The sequence below is a fragment of the Acartia tonsa genome, chromosome 2, assembly GCF_053477335.1.
Source record: "Acartia tonsa isolate MP-2025a chromosome 2, ASM5347733v1, whole genome shotgun sequence".
Classification (NCBI taxonomy): Eukaryota; Metazoa; Arthropoda; class Copepoda; order Calanoida; family Acartiidae; genus Acartia; species Acartia tonsa.
This window is the reverse complement of record NC_137261.1, coordinates 27,767,266-27,773,083: the sequence shown is the minus strand read 5'-3', so window position 1 is coordinate 27,773,083 and position 5,818 is coordinate 27,767,266.

The window sequence follows — 5,818 nt, the reverse complement described above, 5'->3', positions numbered from 1 at the left end:
TGAACTAATTAAAATAATGTAATGATGGGTAAATAAATCTACTGCTCTTTCTTTCCCCTATACTTTTTATCATAGAGATATTTTGACTCAAAGGAATAAAAAAATAAAGATTTTTGTGAATAGAAATTTATAATAAAAGTAAAACTTTCATAAGGGTATTGAACGAAGCTTGATTATCAAAATATTATGTCGTTTTAATTGAAAATTTAAAGAAAACTACAGTAAGTTTTCATCGTTAAATAATTGTGCAGTGCCCGTAAAATTTATTCCAGTATGGCTTCGAAAACGATTAATATCCGCTAACCAGTTATCAGCCATACTGGTAAATCATAAAGCATTACAAACAATTTTACAAAAATATTAGAATGAAAATCATAAATTTATACCAGTTTTTTTAGTCCAGGCCTTCGTCAAATCAGGGCTAACACAACTGGTTTTAATTTATATATTTTTTTAAAATTTAATATCTGAAGAAAGCTGTCTATTATACGATGCCATAAAAAACTATCTCGTTTTACTTTTTTAAAAATACAGAATATTCTACACTTAGGTATCATAATAATTGATATCAATAAAGAAATTCAATAACTAATATTGAATTAAAGAAAATATACAGCCAACTTTGCTAATCATAATAAAAAGATTTTTGAAAATTACTTTTTAGAAACATCAAAATAAAAAACTCACCAATATATGTATAGTATATTTTCAATAATTCTTTAACATATGTTTTGATCACAAATAACTAAACTATAAAAAAGAATAATATTTTAATAATAATAATAAAAATACACGTAAGCTAAATTTACCCTATAGTGAGAGATCTAGTGGGAGCAAGAGAAATACATTCAGAGTATTTATATGGTAACAATACTTCTCTCTCTCTCTCTCTTTCTCTCTCTCTCTCTCTCTCTCTCTCTCCTCTCTCTCTCTCTCTCTCTCTCTCTCTCTCTCTCTCTCTCTCTCTCTCTCTCTCTCTCTCTCCTTCTCTCTCTTTCTCCTTCTCTCTCACCTACTTATATATCTTCTTCACACTTATATACCTTAAGAGAATGGTGCATTATCACAAACACAAAAAATATATTTTTAATAGCGCTGCTACTCTACAACTACGAGCCCGTCAGTACCTCCGAATATCTAATTGTCCCCTCACAAGTAAAAGTAATTTAGCTTACAGGGAATCAGGGCTTTTGTATTTTTCTATACAGTTTAACTAATTTTACTATAATAGTGGTTGCGCTTCTAGCATGTAGGTGCTTCAATTTCCAAGGCATATGAAAAGGCAGAAAATAACCTAAAACCAAACCCAAACCTATCTATTGTTATAGAATAGCTTAAAACCATCTCAAAACGTATAAGAAGCTTCACTGTGAAGGAGAACCAAAACGGTTCAGTGGTAGGATTTCCTATTTATGAGTTTATTTTTCTTTCTTCGTTAAGAATTTTTTAAGAAATTAATTTGTGTCTTTTCTTTTTGCTTGCTTATAAATATTGGTAAAATTTTATATGAAAATATGATAATTTTACATGCTAAAGGTTGCATAGAAACTATCCGTATTATGCGGAATTTATATGACACCCTAGAGAGCACCTTAGTCTGAGAGTAAGCAGATATAATATTATTGTGTAATGTTGCTCCCAAGAGCGGGTGCGGTAACACCCTAACACCTAGAAACAGCACCCTAGCCCCCTGGTGTGGCGTTGGTATGTATATAAATATCACTCCCGTACATTCATACAAATTGACTAAAGGTAATATTGATGTATTGCGTCTTAAAATACAGGAACAATCAGAGGCGTACAGAAGTGGGAGGGGGAGGGGGGGTGTATAAAATTATACACCCATTGTGGGAGTAGAGTGCACTACACTTAACGAGGGTCTACACCCCTCATACACCCCCTAAAACAACTAACATCTGCAGGCATAAAATTTGGCAGGCATTTTTATTTTCTGGTATCTAAGATATAAGACTGATATTTGATGAAAATTTTGCTGACCAATGCATAATTCTATCGGTACATCTCTTTAAGATAAAATCAAATATGAATTTTTGGCGAAGATTCGAACACGTTATCACTTTATTTCTGATGTTATGTTTTGATAAAATGTTTAGCTTTTGCTTTTGTGGAGCATGTGGTCCTTGTTGATTACGCATACTTTACGCAAATCTTTAACTTTTAATACGACAGCCAGACGCCAAAGTAAATCTATAAAGCTAGGCATTAATATCAGGGATTGACAGTCGCCAAGAATTCGTCATCAGATCCTCAAAAGTTATTAGTTGAGCAATTGTCTTTCCAGTATGGCTTTAGTACCGATTAATATCCGCAGGATTAGAACCGATTCTCAGCAGCTTATACCAATAACGAAATTAATTCGGGAAAAAATCACGAAACCTATACGTGTTTTTCAGCTGTCGTTGGGGGGCAACATATCGTAAAATTGACAACCTCTCCATTTGCCCCCCAAATATTATTTTAGATTTATTTTGCTTGTTGGTTATACCTTATTCCTGGATTCTCAGCCATACTGTAAAACTAAAATCATCTATCGTAATATAGAGAATTTTCGACGAATATGAAATAAAAATCATAATATTAATACCAGTTTTGTTAGCCCGGGCCTTCAACTTCTTTGGGATAATAAAACTGGAATATAATACGATGAGATAATTAACCATTCACGTCTCCTAGCTAAAATTTTTAGTAATTTTATTATGAAAAAACGCTACATTATAATGATTTTTTCAAGATTCTATATTTTTTGTATCGAAGTTACTCTATATTTCATGTTGTATGTTCGTGCATGCTTCCGTTAATTTGTCAGTCAGTCCTTCGTAATTCCGTAACTGATATCTGAAGTGAAAAATTTCTTTTTTTCTATAATTCTATTCTTGATATATGACCATTTAACCACTGCTCTTTAAATCACTTTGTCTGAATTTTAATCCATGACACGGCTGGACCCTCAGATGTCAAAACTTTATTTTAGTGTTTGGCCAAAATGACTTAGCAATTGTATCTGTAAGTACGTCTAATAACACCCTTTGCTATTTTTAAAATCCTAGAAAATTTTTTTTGCAAGAAAATTGCATAAATTCGCAACCTTTTTTAGAACCACTACATAACTCGAGTTTTAAAACTTTTTATATAAAATCCTTTTTACAAAAAATATCAATAATTACTTCAAATTAAACCTGAAAGAAAAAAAATCTCATTACACGTGTTAATTTGCATGTTTTAGGTCTTTTTTTGAGGAAAGTATAACTTTCACATTTTTGACAATAATATATTTTTTTAACATTTCAAAGTAAAATATAATAAAACTTAAACGATTTTTCTTGAATTATCAGTTGAAAATTTCATCAAACATGCAATTTAAGTGATGAAAATTTAATAAAATCATTTTTTGAATGTTTAGAATTACCAATTTTCTACATTTAAAACAAAATGTTAACAAAATTTAAAAACATTTTAATATATAACTTTAAAAATCAATAACATTTTATAAAATGATGTTTTAAAAAAAAAATCATTGAAAGGTATTAAAATGCATTTTAAGTTGCTTAAAATTAAAACAAGAATATCATTTTACACTTTATTCTTAGTAATAGAGATTAATCGTCATTTGCTGAAAATGAAACATTTAATAAACTAATTGAATCTTTTTGTGACCATGTTTAAACTTTTTAATTTTTACACTAAGGTGTTTTTTAATGAAAATCTTTGTTGAATTCTCTTTTGCGACAAAAAAAGAAAGGGAATTTTTTACTATTTCTAGGTTATCTTATGTAATTTAAACTATATAATATGAAATAATTTTTAATTGTCTTTCTTTTGAGCCACAAAACACTGTAAAATGTAACATATATGCAAAAATAACAATTTTTTTAATGAATATTATAATATCCTTATATGACATTGCGTCAGAGCTTATTCTTTAGATCATATGTTCATGAAAAGTAGTCATAAACTTGGAGGGTTGCGCTATTTATTAGAATATTAAATAAACTTGAATTGTAAAAATATTAGCATAGCCTTTGTCAATTCAAATGCTTTAGGTATATAATTCGGAAAGTTAGTTAAAAAAGAGAGAATTTGCTGTGTTTACTGTTGAAAGACTTTCAAAAATGTAAATTAGAAAGCAATCCTAAAAGAACGGGTCGTAGGCGAGTCTTAGTCGGGGGTTTTCTGATAGCAAATATTGCGTTATTGGTATACAATGTAAAAAAAAAACATTTTAAAGAAATTCTTTAAATAAAACCCAACGTGTATTGGCAGTACAAACATCTTAATGCTAGCAGACATATGTTTATCAACATTTGCAGAAAACTATTTCCACAAGAAAAATTATTCAGGTTTCTACTTCACAATTTTAAATATTTCTTTCTGATAAAATGTTTGACATATATCGTATAATCATTTACCAAAAAAAATATTTTGATAATTTTGATTTCAGAGAAGATTAATCCTTTCAAAAAACTAAGACGACATTTTGCATCTTCTGTCATGACATTTTAGAAAAAATATAAAAAACCAAAATTTAGTATGAAAACTATTTTCATCGATTTTTCTGAAGGCATTATCGTATTCTGTGGCTTTGTTATTATCATTTACTTATATCAAAAGTGCCAAACATTGTACCCTAACTTATTCATTTAATAAAAAACCAGCCGTGATGAGTTTAAATAGCAACTTTGTCTTACTTTACTTGGATGTATTTCCAATTTAGAAAAAATCCGATTATGCCGAATAAAGGCGGCAGCCGATCCCTGACAAAAAAATTATACAATTGAGTTTGAATATTTTTTTCAATTGTTGCCAATCTTAGGTGGTCTTTGCCATAAATGGAGTATTTTTGCAATCGCCAAAACAACAACTTTTTGTTATAAATCTAGTGTTCTAACAAAGTAGCCATGACTATTTAAAAACAGCTACATTATTATTACATTTAATTTTATTAATGTTTTTTATTTTACTTTGGATAAGGGTTTAATAAAATAGCTACAAACCACTCTTTTTCTAATGAAGCTTCAATAAAAAAAAAATAGCCTCAGGCATTAATCCAATATAAATATTTTTACTAAAATCAAAATTTTTGAAATCTATTTTACCTTTTAATAAAACAGTAAACCATTTTTTTAAAATTGTATTATTTTATGGTTTACTAGAGGCTTCGCCCTAATCTCTAGGGATTTTGCCCCAATAGGTGAAAATTCAAAATGATAAATAATTGGGAGAGATTTTTTCTGTTTTTATTGTTTCCCACCATCCAAGAAGCTTAAAACTGTCACAGGACTCTGAAGAGTAGAGCCCAATCGGTTCAGCGGCTACTAAAACTTAAGCTTTAGGCATACGGACGGACAGACATTTCTAATTTATATTATAGATAGTCAAAATTCAATATTTATTCTTTTAGCTAAAATAAAAAAAACTTCAGATTTTTTAACAAGTCACTCCCAAAATCTACACACAGGTGTGCAAAATTTTCAATAGTGTGTGTTCAACTTTCAAATCTTTATTAACATCATTACAGGCCAAAAGGTCAATACATTTATTTTTTAAAGGCTTAATCAAAATCTTTTTTGAGGAAAATTAAACAGAAATTTATAAAAAGATACACATATTTAATATTATTTGTAATTTTGTCATCTTTTTCTTCTGGCTGCAGCCACAAATTTAAAAAAGGGCATTTTGGCAGCAGCTTGTTAACTTATTTGCAACAAATTTACAGATTAAGACGTCATACGATAGAATAGCCAATGAGAGGCCAGTATACACTGTAATTGACCAATAGTAAAATTTATGCTGGCCACTA